Genomic DNA, 15,756 nt, shown 5'->3' with positions numbered 1-15,756 from the left:
ATCACCATCATGGCATTCTAGCTGGCAGCTAATTGTCATGCACATAATTGCAATTTGTGATTTAATTGTCTTTTTCTGTTAATCTTATATCACTCTTAAATGATAAATTCTTTATTAGCCATTTGCAGAAATACAGGTGCAGGTGCGCTGGAGTTCTTCTCCTCACCTGCCCCATTTTGCTCTCCTTACCTTAGGGGTCACGGTGCAGGGTCAGCCAATGTGCAACTCCCCCGGAGCTGGGGGTTAAGGGCCTCGCTCGGGGGCCCATGGACATGTGACTGTTCTGCTGAGACCAGGGCTTGAACGGGAAATCTTCCAGTCACAGATTTAGCCCACTGAGTCACTCACCACGCTCTACAGATTATAGTGTTAGCCTAATCATTCTTTAATAATACACAAGCCCCCTATGAAGAAGAACTATTAAACAGCATTGAACACTATAGCATAATAATTGCATTTCTACTCGATTAGCTTCATAAACAAAAAATGTACAGGGTAGATATGACATAAATCACAAATACAAAGGTAAATGCCTGGAGATAAACAGCTGGTGTTGTCGCTACCCGAACTGTACCACCTACCTGATTTGTACCTCCCGCACAGGACCCTGGTGTTAATGATTCCACTGATTAAAAAAAATCATTGCTTGTCATTTTAAATGCTCTGGTCATCTATTTCCCATTTTGGAATAAATACCATTGCTTAAATATCCCATATATGAAATTTTAGTTTCAGCTGAAATTGCCGCTATCCAGCGACATGGTGTGTAATTACGTAATAACTTTGATAAAATGTGTCAAATAAATTTTGTAATAATCTGTCGTATTGTGTAATAGACAGCTTGAACACAATATGTAAAACATTTTCCTGCATTTTGCAATAAATGATTGCATATTGCAGTAGTTATTACAAAACGCGGGAGTTGTACTTTTTTATGATGAAAATGTACTAATGCAATATGTAACAAATTTCCCCACATTGTGTAACACATTATTACATATAGCGGTGGTTATTAGATAATGCAGGAGTTTTAGATGATGAAAATGAAATACGTAATAACTAAAATGAATCTTCATTGACTCTTGGTCAAGTTATTACATGTGTTGTTACATGGTATTTTGGTAAACCTATAGCTTTAGTTCATGTTGAACTGAAATATTAAGTTTGTTTCGGCCATATACCTGTATATATCATGTTTTTATGTATATATTTCTCTAGTTGTTTGTCCTATCGGGATAGTCTGCTGACTTTGCTGCTGCAACTAAATACTGGCAACCATCAGGGATGCGTATAGTCTCCCCATCATGACTGAGACACCTAACAAGGCCCATAAACACGCACTGGTGTTCTACAGAACTTTTATTAAACAGACAGAGAACACAAAGAATCCAAAGAAGCGCGATGAGATGACGCCATTAAACAAGTACTAGTCAAACATTCCATGGAAATACTAATAGAGGCATGATATTTATGTTTCATCCAACTAATTTTATAGAGATAGAGACAATTCTGGCAGTTATGCAAAATAACCACGGTCAGCGCAAATAATCGCGATCAGGCGATGATGTAATAATTGTCACATGACAGGTTTTATTTAGCGAGCAAAATCATTTTGTGTATATCACTCAACTTGGCCAAACAATAATGTCATGAGCGGGCTGATAAAATTGCCCAGTTTGTCTGTTAGCAGGCGTGAAAATGGCCTGTTGTCGGCTTCCTGAACATAACTTACTTACTGTCTGAGCTTCGCAGCTTTGCACTGAGCAGGAAGGAGAGACGTCACTAGCACACGGACATGGGGTGCAACAGGCAAAGGCGAAATCGTTATCCTAAACATCTCAGGCACTTAACTGTCCTCACAGATTTTGACAGCTTAGCAACAGACCCTTAGCTACTTACTGTGACATAATATTATTACGGGGTTTGGAGGGGCAGTAAATAGCAAAGAGCCAAGGAGAGAGCACACTAGGCCCCTTTTGAGAGCTGGCAGGGTGACAGAGTGTACCCACGCTGCCGCTGATATGGTGTGTGTGTGTGTGTGTGTTGGGGGGGGGCGATTCTGAAATGTAATACATGGAGCTGTTTCAAAAGGCCAATCTAAGGTAATAGCATAAATCACTTGTACAGTCTCATGGTCACATAAGGCAGCAGAAATTAGGCTAAAAAGTGTCAGTGTTGGCTGAGAAGGTGGAAGGGAAAACTGGGGAACAAAAGAGGAGAAAATGAGATAAAAACACAGACAGGTGGCATAATGGATGAAGAATATAGCAGAGAAGCTACATGGAGCCGCGTTGCTAAAGGGAAACAATCTACAGCGTGTGCTTTGTCACCTGCCTCTGGGCGTTAACAAGCTGCTGTGACGCGGACGGTCCTGGAAGCGGGATAGGCACGGCACTGAGCTCTGAGACGGAGGAACACAAGGGGCGTCCTCTTAAGGCGGTGGTGCTGGTGCGCGCGGAGGAACGCCATACATGGGCACGCCCGTGTGCTCGGGGGAGGCGGGTCACATGTGCAGAGGCGCTGGCTTTTCCACTCCATTCAAAGCAGGCTTTGATATCACACACACATGCGCACACACACACACACGTGCGCGCGCACATGTAGGGTAAACATATCCTTATGGGGACCGCTCATTCATTTCAATGGGAAAAATGCTAACGCTAACTATGACAACCTTAACCCCTACCCTGCCCTAACCATAACCATAAGTAACCTAACAAAATACAAGAGTTTTTGCAGTTTTAGTTTTTTCATAGCAGTCACCGATTTTTATAAAATAGAGTTTTCCCTTATGGGGACCAGGAAACCGGCCCCCATAAGGGAAAAAAACGGATATTTATTACGTTATGGGGACATTATGTCCCCATAAGGATAGGTAAACCCGCTTGCACACACACACACACAATTCTAATTCATTTTCTCACTCACCATAATAATGATTGTACTAGTAAAATATTCTATTAGTAATGATAATAATGATGCATCTTTAGCCTGAAGCATAACACCAAATTATAACAAAAACAAAAACATTTTAAAATCCACATCCAGACAATTTCTGTACATTTGTCAGTAAAGTAAGGCGTTACAAGAAAGTTTTGGGAACACATGCCTCCAGAAGGATTACAGTATATGAATGTACACTGCACATGACTGCCATTGGCTTAAGATTATAATAAATACATAAAATATTTCACATGACATACACTTATTATATGCAATTGTCTGCTTTTCATTCATAAAACCAGTTCTGCAGCCTAAACAGTGTTAATTACTCACAGTTTGAGCTGAAGTTATTCTCAGAAAGAAGGGGGGCAGCTTACAGCCCCAATCTTAGATTCGTGCATCGAGCATGAAACTCCACCCACCTTTCATCATAATCACTTCACCACATTTTTTGCTGAACTTCACTTTTCACTAACTACATCTCCCAGGGTCCTCTGCTGCTAACTGAGCAATTGCACCTGTATTTCCTGATAAGATCCCTGGGAGCTTGTGGGTCATATGCCCCTGAGAGTACAGAACAGACCCTGACGTGTCCTGATGTGACCTGCTGTTCTGGCACCTTCTGCGGTACTGACACAAGCATCTGTGTCACTCGGCGTCAGTCACCATGAACTCACCCCCCCCCCACCCCCCCACCCAAGCTGCTGACATCCATAATCCCTGGTTATTTATGTAATAATAATAACAACAGCAATAATAATAATAATAATTACAAATATTAATTACATTTGTCACTGAACTTTTATGGATACCTTTCCAGGGGTATAATACCATGTTTTAAAGGGTTTTGGAAGTAATTCCAGTTTTTTTCCATAATATTTTGCTTTGTTTCCCCTATTTTTTTAATTCCAATTTAAAAATACATAATTCACTTTAAATTTCTGTAAATTACTATAAACCTCTTAGCAAGAGCTTCTTAATTAACTAAATAGAAGAATAATACTAATACCTAGTAACCATTTGTTCATGGGCGCTACAGAAGCAATAATAGCATAATCCAAAAACCAGCACAGTGAGATGTTTGCTCTTCAGAAATGGGTCTAATTGGTTTTACGAACACGTCAGATTATTTTGAACTGGAACCACAGAACCATCTGTTTTTTGCTCCTGTGACTGTGTCCCATTTTCTACATTTTTGACAGGTGACGGGACAGATGAGATTATAAGTAACTGATGTGTAAGAATGTTCACGCACCAGTGCTGTACTGCTGCGTAAACCATTTGCAAACGGAATGGAGCAGCTACACCTTAAGATATATGCCTTTATATAATATTAGAACCAGCAAAAGAGCCACTACTAAAATTCTTTACTTTGCTTGGTTTGAAAATATGAGTGACAACATGAAGGTCATCGTTTTGAAATAATAAATAATAACTGTAAACTCTGGCTGTAATGTGGTTATAATGGGGAGAGGGGAATGCGTCTCACTGAGTTATGCCTCTGTGCCTGTGATCAGAAGATCACCAGTTCAAATCCCAGGGTCAGCAGAGTGATCTCACAGGGCCCTTAACCTCCCCCCCCCCCCACCAAAAAAAATAAAAAAATGTTCCAGGGGTTAGAGGTTCCTGATAAATGGCCTGACCTTACACTGTGACCGTAATGCTCACTTCTGTTTTAAAGGAGCACAAGACAGAATCTATGAAAAGAAGCATTGCAATATACCTATTCCTGTGCAAACATCAAGTAAGATATTATTTCATTTACCAAAGCATTCAAACATCTCTCTATGTCCCTTAGTCCACAAACTGTAGAGTTTCAGAGTTCTAGAAACACTATGGGAGCCAGGTGGCCAGTGTCCCACTGCACAGCTGTCTTCCTCCTTCTAATGCCGGAACAACACCGCCTTTTCCTGGAAAACGAGCGTAAAAAAGACCCATGCAAAAACACGAGGAGAGAAGACTAGTTTATACTTCCCTTGTGAATCTGCATCATCGGTACGGCAAAGCCACAAACCGGACACCATAGTTATGCCAGTGACGCTCATAGTTACATTTCTAGGCAATTGTGTGTTGGGCTACAGCATAGGCTACGGTGTGTGGCAGGGGTGGGCAATCTTATCCACAAAGGGCCGGTGTGTATGCAGGTTTTTGGGGTAACCTTTAGGTCAGCTGTTCAAACCCAGGTGTGAGGACTCCTCAGCCAATCAGTCCTCTAATTAGTTAGTTATAATTAAAATTTGCATACACAGCGGCCCTTTCTGGGTATAGGGTATATGTGGGTACACAGATAGCAATGGTGTATGCAGAAGTATAAATCAGCCTATAAGCAGCAGGATTTCACTTAAGTTGCAGAAACAAAAAGACCACTTTGCAATTCCCATACCTACCAGGAGTCTGTCCTTCTCTATCTCTTGTAGACACCTACAAAGTGAGAGAAACGCACATACCGGTTTGCATGGGGACACTGTCATGACAGAGACGCAAGGGATCAGATAACTGAGAATGAACAACCAGACTGACAAGTCACATTAAGATTATCCTCATGGTCTGAAATCGGTTGTAAAAAATGCAAATCCACGCTGGTGTTTGTTCAATTCCAAGGAGACAAATATTAGCCTGAAATTTAATCGGAATGTGCAAGAACCAAAGAAACCGCTGCGGCATGACAAGAAGCAACACGTATGCAAACCGCATGATCAGAGAGGCCCTCTCCCTAATCCCCCCGCAACATGCATGCAAACCGCATGATCAGAGAGACCCTCTCCCTAATCCCCCCGAAACAGTCATGCAAACCGCATGATCAGAGAGGCCCTCTCCCTAATCCCCCCGCAACACGCATGCAAACAGCATGATCAGAGAGGCCCTCTCCCTAATCCCCCCGCAACACGCATGCAAACAGCATGATCAGAGAGGCCCTCTCCCTAATCCCCCCGCAACACGCATGCAAACCGCATGATCAGAGAGGCCCTCTCCCTAATCCCCCCGCAACACGTATGCAAACCGCATGATCAGAGAGGCCCTCTCCCTAATCCCCCCGCAACACGCATGCAAACAGCATGATCAGAGAGGCCCTCTCCCTAATCCCCCCGCAACACGCATGCAAACCGCATGATCAGAGAGGCCCTCTCCCTAATCCCCCCGCAACACGCATGCAAACCGCATGATCAGAGAGGCCCTCTCCCTAATCCCCCCGCAACACGCATGCAAACCGCATGATCAGAGAGGCCCTCTCCCTAATCCCCCCGCAACACGCATGCAAACCGCATGATCAGAGAGGCCCTCTCCCTAATCCCCCCGCAACACGCATGCAAACCGCATGATCAGAGAGGCCCTCTCCCTAATCCCCCCGCAACACGCATGCAAACCGCATGATCAGAGAGGCCCTCTCCCTAATCCCCCCGCAACACGCATGCAAACCGCATGATCAGAGAGGCCCTCTCCCTAATCCCCCCGCAACACGCATGCAAACCGCATGATCAGAGAGGCCCTCTCCCTAATCCCCCCGCAACACGTATGCAAACTGCATGATCAGAGAGGCCCTCTCCCTAATCCCCCCGAAACAGTCATGCAAACCGCATGATCAGAGAGGCCCTCTCCCTAATCCCCCCGCAACATGCATGCAAACCGCATGATCAGAGAGGCCCTCTCCCTAATCCCCCCGCAACATACATGCATGCAAACCGCATGATCAGAGAGGCCCTCTCCCTAATCCCCCCGAAACAGTCATGCAAACCGCATGATCAGAGAGGCCCTCTCCCTAATCCCCCCGCAACACGCATGCAAACCGCATGATCAGAGAGGCCCTCTCCCTAATCCCCCCGCAACACGTATGTAAACCGCATGATTAGAGGGGCCCTCTCCCTAATCCCCCGCAACACGCATGCAAAACACATGATCAGAGAGGCCCTCTCCCTAATCCCCCCGCAACCCACACTCTGATTGACCAATCGGGTTCATGAACCTCTGGGACGATCTAAGCCTGATTTCTGGTCAGTTGGAGTCTCGACTCCTGAGTCCATTGGTGAATCAGGATCAGAACCTGAAGCAGAATCAGCTTCGTGCACCGATAGTGTTAACAAGCTTACAGAAGCATTAACAGCAGTCAGGCACATAAAGTGTCATTACAGAAAACCGAGATTTTCCTACCTCGGGTGTTTCTAAACTCTTTAAATTTTTAGTGTTCAAGGTGGTTTAATCTTGACTGAATTCATTCCAAACACAAGAAATGCAGAAACTGACATCAAACAACACCGACATCGCCCCGTCTCTGGGCACACACACTCATGCATGACGGGCAATTCAGACACCAACTCACTTAACCACGCACTTTTTCAACTGGGAGCAAACCTGCAGAAACAAATGCAAACTCCACATGCCGAGGCAGGAATCAAACCTACAACCCTCCAGCTGTAAGGCTTCATCGCTAAATGATAAATCATTGAGTGCCCCAGTATTATTATGCTGTTATTTAATTAATTTATATTATATTGTGCATAGTGTGTACAAACTGCTATCTACGATCAGTAGGAGAATATAAGGCCCAGCTGTTTGCCTATAATAACAGCACACTGCTGAAGGTTCCAGGAGGTAGCATCTTGGCCCCTAGGGGTCCTTGGAAATCACGCGCCATGCTATTGGCTTTCTTTGTGGTCGTAAGGTGACTTCCTTTGCGGAGTGGTGACTAACAATGCCCGCAACCTTTGGAGGGAGACGTGTTGGTCCACACCACCAGCCAAACCCGGCACACACCTTTGAGACCAAGATGTCCCTCTAAAGGTATATTCATTCTGGTTTTACTACACCTGTAACAGAATTCTTCCTTGAAAGCATAACACTAAAGAAAAAGTGTATTTAACCAAAGGAACAAACCAGGATACAAGGGCACAACAGAAGAATCCCTCTTGGGATTCAAACCAGAAACCTTCGGTCCACGGGAAAGAGGATTCTCTTTAATTCTGGAATGGAGGAACTTTGTTCTTGACGTCATCAAGTGACATCTGACCAGGCAGGCACCTTCCCCATCTGTTTATCCACTAAATTCCTAGTTTATTACACCTGGCCGTGGTGCAGGCCTCTGCAATCGTGCACCATTTGGGCTAAAAAACGTAACCCGACTCCAATGACACGTGAAAGCCACCGAGGGAGGTGCCAAGAGCCTTGGGGGGCAATAAGGGATTGTTAGGGAGCAGTCATCTGTGTGTCTGTGCGTGTGTGTGTATGTGTGTGTGTGTGTATGTGTGCATGAATGAGCGGTCCCCATAAGGATATGTTTACCCTACATGTGCGAGCGGGTGTGTGTGTGTGTGCGTGCGCGTGCATGCATGTGTCTGTGTGTGCATGCATGCATGCATGTGTGTGTGAGCATGTGTGTGCATGTGTGCGTACGCATTTTCTGGGAAACAGCACTGCTTCTCATCACATGACACTTCCTCAGTAAATCCCCATTCCTTTATCAAGTAATTAAAAGTTATTAACTACAACAAAAGGCCAAGTTGCACTGCAGAATAAAACCAAACGCAGAATTTTATAACTCAAATGAAACTGACGGCTCTCATCTCATCTTGAATTGCATCTTGTTGCAATGGGACTCTCATACCGACACATAAGTATGATTCAAAGGTTAGAGCAAGAAGTCCCACAAGGTGAAGTGAATTACTGACGGCAGGCTTTACGGTGACAGGCCTGGAACTGGCACCATTAATTCTGTTATGATTAAAGAGTATTGAAAGGCAGAGACAGGTGTACACAGGCACACACACACCTTGTGTCCTGAAAAGCTTTTAAGCATCCTACCATGCTGGAATGAAGAGCTCTGGCCTCTCCTGGTTGCATCACACGGTAACACAGACCGATCTCGACGCCCGCACCCTCCTCACAGCTCCCGGTGCAGGGTGTGTCCGCAGTCCAGCAGCAAGGCCACCTCGCGGGTTCCCTCTCGACTTGGACCGATCGGGCAGTGCACTAGGATGCAATCTGCAGCACGTTTTTTGTTTTTCTTTTTTTCCTTCTTCTGGTTTTTAAATGCCACGTTCACTTGGAAGAGACACAAGATAGGAATCCGGCATTTATGAAAAAAACGGGGAGGCAGAAAAGCTGCCGTAAATCTTACCTCAGGAGACGTTTTACAGCCCTGAACAGCGCGAAACAGGCAGATGGAACAACAAAAAAGAGCAGGCAAGCAGATTTCGATAAATTGAAGGAAAGCTGGCAAGTGTTTATTTTTTGGTAACATAAAAGACCAGCCCTGATACCAGATATTTTATTGCTTTCATTGTGGTGCAGTGAAGTTGCTGCAGAAAACAAAAAGGATTATAAAGACACACATACGCACACGGGTTTAACTACCCAATACAAAGCTACTCCATCACAATGCCAGAACATAAAAATGAGCCACAGTCCACCACAACCACGACATACAAGTCTGTGACAGATACAAATCTGGCTTTGAGTGAGTCCTGATGACATGCACGCAGACATGCCGATACCCCCCATCCCTAAACGATCTAATTACTTTCTAATCACAGTAATTACTGCAAGACTCAAGGCTCTGGTGTCAATCAGGGCCTTGTTACATAAGAACATAAGAGATTTACAAACGAGAGGAGGCCATTCGGCCCATCAAGCTCGTTTGGGGAGAACTTAACTAATAGCTCAGAGTTGGTAAAATCTTATCTAGCTCTGATTTAAAGGAACCCAGGGTTTTGGCTTGCGCTACACTAACAGAACAGTCCCATTGTTCAATGACATGTGACCTGCAAATATCCAGTGGGAAAGGGGTTAAACAGATTTATGGGGTAAAGTAATTGCTCTGGCCGCAGGTTTCAAACCATCATTGCTCACGTCACTAGTAGCAATTTTGTGATTGATTGTCACACAGAGATTTACAGTGTGTTCCCATTGTCAAGTACAACGCACTGTATGGAGTAGGACCAGGCCACTATATCCATCAGAATTCCGATCCGAGGCACACTCACCGGTCCGCAGGCTTTCCCCGCTAAACGGATCGGACCATAGTGAACAAGAGCAACCATGGATTGACGACAGCTGTGGGAGTGGTTTCACGCGGATGAGTCATGCAGGATCGTCAAGCCGGTGTGCAAGGGGACCGTACACACTCTGCCAGTCTTCTAGAGAAGATACTATTTCATCGTTTTATTAAAAAGCAGCCGCCTCGGCCGTGGGCCCTATTAAACTTTCACACAGTGCAGGAATGCTAATGAGAGAAACTTCCAAGCTCACGTTTCGGCTTTTACAAGGAGACGGGTCTTTATATATATTTTTTTACGGTTATGGAAAAACGAGACACAAGTAGTTTATCAAAATTCCTCAAAAACGTAACTTGATCTTGATCTGGGGAAGACAAGGCTTTTTTCATATATATATGAGTGTTGAGATTAATTAGCAAAAACATAGGTGGCCGGGTGGTTCAGTGGGTAGCTCCTCCTACATTGTAAGTCTGAATCCAGCCTGTCCTCTGTGTGTATGAGCGGGTATACCTTACCTCATGGGGACACAATGTCCCCACAACGTGATGAATATCCGTTCTTTTTTTCCTTATGGGGAGAAAAAACACAATTTAATAAAAATCTGTGACTGCAATTGAAAAACTAAAAATGCAAAGACTAGAAATAAATGAGCGGTCCCCATAAAGATATGTTTACCCGACACGCATGTATGTATGTGTCTGTGTGTTGAGTTTGCATGTTTTCCTTCCTTTTCTCTTGCAGCCCAAAGACACGTGGTTAGACTACTGAGTGTGTGTGTGTGTGTGTGTGTGTGTGTGTGTTTGTGCCCCAGGATGGACTAGCATCCTGTCCAGAGTGTATCGTATGTTGTGACCCTGTCCAAGATAAGCAGCTGGATGATGGATGGTTTTCAGGAAAGCGAACCACGTAAAAGCGACATTACCCGATATGTGCAGATCTGAATTTCAGGACAGCAGCGGATGCCCGCTAACCCCTCAGTCAGGGCTACAGCTGTGGTCTGCTGACAGGCACTCATGCAGCCTGGTGCATCAGCCATGCTAAAGGGCACCAGAGTCGACCGTAATACAGTAAAGGCCACCTGGAAAGTCACGGCCGGAAAATGGCCATATGCAAGACAACCCTGTCCAGTGGCCTGACTGCGTCAGTGACATCAAGCGACCCGAGGCGATCGCAACAGCGTTTCTGCTAAGCTGGCGGCAGCTGCAAGCTAAGACCTGCGGCACAGCTGCCCGGGGGTAGAGTGCACACCCCCCCACATCATCACCTCGCATTGTTACACACCGCTTTGGAATGGCAGGTCCCAGCCATTGTCTATGGGCCGCGGCACCCCCACCTTCTCTGGCTCACAGGCATGGAGAATACCAGGGAGCTGACGTGTCACAAACAGGGAGGGGGGGGGGACAGGCTGCATAGGCAAATCACCCGCAGGCGAGAGTGCAGCAAAGTAAGCCGACAATCCAGTCGTTAAAAATACACAATGCTTATTGATCAAGTAGCTAGGAATTAATTGATTTTGGGCAATTATATCAGCAGTTCTTTATTGACGTTCATCCATATTATATATAAAAATTCATTCACCGTGAGCTTGGAATCTATCCCAGGAAGTACAAGATGCACACAGACAATCTTAAATCACCAATTCACAATTATTTGCGGTTTAGCGGCAAAATGAAGAGTATAACAGAACCGAACCCAGAACCCTGGAGGTGCTGAGCCGCCAAGAGCAAGACAACCAGACAAAGCTCACACAGCAGCTGTGCAGGCCAAACCCGACAGAGTTAATCCTCAAACACAAGCTCACCGATTCCCTCCTTCTGCTTAACTATTTTGTGTTTGCTGCAACCTGCACGGACCGGGAGCTGCCAAGTCACACCATAAGTCAGTCAAACAAGCCAGCCGAGTCAGAGGCAGACACACCTTCTGCTACCGCGGGCCAGAGAGGTAAAAATGGCTGCGGGGGCGGCAAACTTGGACAGGTGCCACCGCCACGCATACCAGGGTACGGCTATGGGAATGGCAGGAAAGCACTTTGCAGATTCCCATTGGCAATGGGATTTTGGCATCAGAATGGACGGAACGAGAGGCAACATACAGGACATGATATATTGTAACAAATGCTCAGGTGACCACAGCAAATATTGCGTGCATTGGAGTAAAAGTTAACAGCAGTTTTACCATCGGAAGTCTGAGCTTCATTAATGACAGCTGCTCCTTTGACTAAAAATACCCACTGGAGGAGATCTCAAGCCCCAAGTGCCTCGGGGCTGATTCATAGGGGATCTCTGTTACCAACGAAGCCTTTAGTCTTTTAATTAAGACTGTAAGTTAACTGACAGTATTAACGCCCCACATCCCTCAGAGAGTCCAATCGTATTCACAGCGGTCTTTGGTGTTCGTTACGAAAGGATCCCAGATTCTTTGCATTTGAGGTGGAACGTTTTTCCCCTTAATTTAGGAGAGAGTTTCCTCAATATGTCAATATGTGCTCTGGTTAGTGAAACGCACTGTGCCAGACCCCTAATCACGGTTTCACACTTAATTGCACTAGAACCGAAGAATGGGGCTTTTTAACGACGGTTTGACGTTGTTTTCCCGAATTCATACTATTAAGTTTGCATCAAACAAATTCTCATTTTAACCCCCTCCCCACAGCATATCCATCAAAGTACTGCATATTTAACATGTACGTTAAATATGAAAAATGTATTATTTATTCTATATTACATCAAATAAAAACTAGCCCTTTCCACCGAAGTCACGGGAACTTATTATGTCAGAGTATGACGCATGTGAGACTTTTCAGTGTCTTGCGGAGCTATCAGAACTTCACACACCGTGGCCAAGAAAACATTAGCTTGAGCCGGTTCATACGCATAAAAATAAAAATAAATGATTACGCTCATTACTGCAGGGTGTTGCAGGGGCCCAGCGGGTTAGCTCTGTCCTCACCCCTTCAAGGCTGCGCTTGTCATTCCTGCCTGGTATGTTTGGGCGGCTCTCCTTTAAATACTCTGGTTTCCTCACCCAGTCCAAAGACACAAGGTTTCGCTGAATCATTGTCGCTAAACTGCCCTGCTGACCCGTGTGTGTGTGTTTGTTTGCTGTGTGAGCTCAGCGTCACCCTCCAAAGCAGCTCCGGTTAAAATGGATGCTGTTATCATTATATACTGACTATTATTATATGCACATGCTTACTCTTGTGCGTTTTTGATCAGCACAGTAACAAGCCGCGGAACGATAAAAACCACTAAACGACTCTGGCTGAGTTTGGCTCCAGGGCTGCAAACGAGTCCCCACCGCACATCTGGGCCTCATCAGGGGGCGGCCGTTCCACGTATTTCTGTTTAATAGGCGGCGCCCCAGCTCAGGTCCACTCCATCACTTCCCCACATCGCGGGGTGCTGTTCTGACCTCGGCCTGGGTCCTTTAGACGAGTTCTGAGCCCAGGACAGCTTCAACCTTCCGCTCACAGACGTCAGGAAAGCATCACAAACACCATAAATCTAATGTACCAGACCCTGTTAGCAATTGCTAATGCCCAATCTACACCCTGAAATGGATTTCCAATGCAAATTTTAACACAAAACATACCGCTGATTCATTCAAATACTTCATCACCAAACCAGTTGCATAAGACAGCTATAAAGTTTTTTTTAAGCAACAGTTCAATATGATTCACAGGTAAAGATTCAGATTCAGGATTCAGTTGAAGATTCACCCAAACATCTCTAGCGTCTCCATCCTTCTCTAACATTTTTAGTAATTTATTTTGCCAAATGATTCTTACTGTCTGCTGTGCAGTATTTTAACATTAAAAAATAATTTGGTGAATAATTCAGTGTGAAAAAGCCGCTGGGGGACAATAGAGGGGTTTGTGTGTGCGAACATTGGTGTCAGGGCAGCAAAAAGCCATGCTGCAAACGAGCCATGCCATTGGCCGGTCGGTCTGAAGGTGACGGCCAATGATAGTGTCTCTGTCACACAGGCCGGGGCAGCAGGCCTATCAATCACCACAATGCTGACTCATGGTTGGCTGGCCTGCAGGAACAACACAGCACCTCACCGTGGGACAGAGGACTCCTTCTGGGTGCAGGGCACCAGCCAGACGCACTATCGCTGGCACGGCTGAACGGCAGCCACACCAACTCAAACAGCCAGCGGGATTATATAATACACTCCAGTCAGGTTTATCTCATAAAAAGGCATCTGTGCAGCACTTTTCCCAGTAACTGTGGGCGCCGTGCGAATTGTGAGGAGTGCCTTTTACACACACAGAACTTCACCGTAAAGTACACGTAGCACTCTTTTCATCTCCATGTTACTCGACGTGTTAATGTGTTTGTGGGTCCCTTAACTAGAGTTAAACATGCTTGGAAAACTCTGTGCCTTGGAGCACAAAGGCGCTTCTTAGCCACCGGGAAGCCGGTCAGTTTAATCCGGATCGAGGTGTTGGGTTCTCTACGTTTTCAGCGGCAGAGTTGAGCGTCACTGAGGTGGTCACAGGGCCAGCAGTATGGATGGGCGGAGCACCAGGACAGAGCCATTTGGAGATGGGGTGGGGGTGGGGTATTCCGTACTGGACTTGACACGTTTGCGGGTGTACAGATGGACATAAGCGGCGTGGCTGAAAGAAACTCTGATCTCTTTCCTGATACCGCAGACGCTGCAGTCAATGCGCCAAGTGTCTGCGCAGCTTCTCGATTTTTCCAAGCAGAAACGGACCAAACCGAGCAACTAATCCCTCTGACAGAAATATATAGCGGGCTATTTCCATCAGAATGTCGCTGTTTTTTTTCCCTCTCTCCTTGAAATAAACTCATTAATCTTTCTTTGTCTTCCGTAAGTATAAATATGTATAACCGACCACTAGGCTGCTGAAGCGAAAAGGGATCATGAAAGTAAATCGCCCTTAAGTATGTCACGGGGCCTCAACCCTGTACCAAGGTGTCCGTCGTCTTTAAGGTGAAATGTGACAAAATGCCAGTCAGTTCGCATTTGTGTGTATTTATGAAGCTATTAATTTATGCTGTGGAGACGCAGGGCAGAGAGTTTCACGCGGAGGCTCACGGTTGGGAAGATAAATGTATTGTTAGCGGTTAAATGAGGACTTTATGATGCCCGAATCCTGTGAGACTGACACATCACCGTTAAACATTAAATGCTCTGTAATCCCAATCGGGACACATTTTTACCAGCTGCTGGCCTGAACATTAATAGAAGCCATCTGACAGAAACACTTTAACCGTCTAACTGGAGTTGCAGCGCTGACTCTATGACGATTTAGACATTCATCTGATAGGACAAAGGACCAGTGTAATTAATGTTGAATCGCCCTCTGCCCACAGACTGGCAGAGATAGACAGGCAGGCAGGCAGACAGACAGTTCCCCAGCGCCACGCTGCCTTTCCTATTGGATAAAATAACCATAGAGACAAATTTATTGAGCGATTTTATGCAGAGGGGACATTAATGCCCATTGTGGGAAAACTGAACATGATGACTTTGGAGGAACAACTAGAAACCGAAAACCGCCACGATGCTGAGCAACGTGCTTCTGTTATCTGCAAATGTCACCTACATTTCAGAAAAAAGTGATGCATGGCGGCACGCAAAGCCAATGTCTGTGACTGGGATTTTGTGAAGGGGGGGGGGGGTCTACACCATTGTCGTGGGGGCGGGGGGGGAGACAATTTCACTAATTTCATGGTAAGCAGTAGGCGTTTCTGTTCATAATTGGCGATGTAAACCCCTGTGCCTTACCTATGTACCTTGATGATTTGCAAGTAATGTAGGTCTGCATGTTGAGCGCAGACTGAGGAATATCTGT

General features: G+C 45.4%; 1 long non-coding RNA gene across 1 annotated transcript; it reads right to left on the bottom strand.

Moving 5' to 3' along the window:
• Window positions 1-3,653: 3,653 nt before the first annotated feature.
• LOC140592199 (uncharacterized) lies at window positions 3,654-9,191 on the bottom strand. Its single transcript, XR_011992487.1, has 3 exons — window positions 8,737-9,191; window positions 5,331-5,364; window positions 3,654-4,853 (listed from the first exon to the last, which is right to left on the bottom strand). It is a non-coding gene; the product is annotated as an uncharacterized lncRNA (long non-coding RNA).
• Between the last annotated feature and the right edge of the window lie 6,565 nt (window positions 9,192-15,756).

The sequence above is a fragment of the Paramormyrops kingsleyae genome, chromosome 8, assembly GCF_048594095.1.
Source record: "Paramormyrops kingsleyae isolate MSU_618 chromosome 8, PKINGS_0.4, whole genome shotgun sequence".
NCBI lineage: Eukaryota > Metazoa > Chordata > Actinopteri > Osteoglossiformes > Mormyridae > Paramormyrops > Paramormyrops kingsleyae.
Note: the sequence above shows the minus strand (reverse complement) of the source record. Positions and strands in the feature narration are given on the sequence as shown.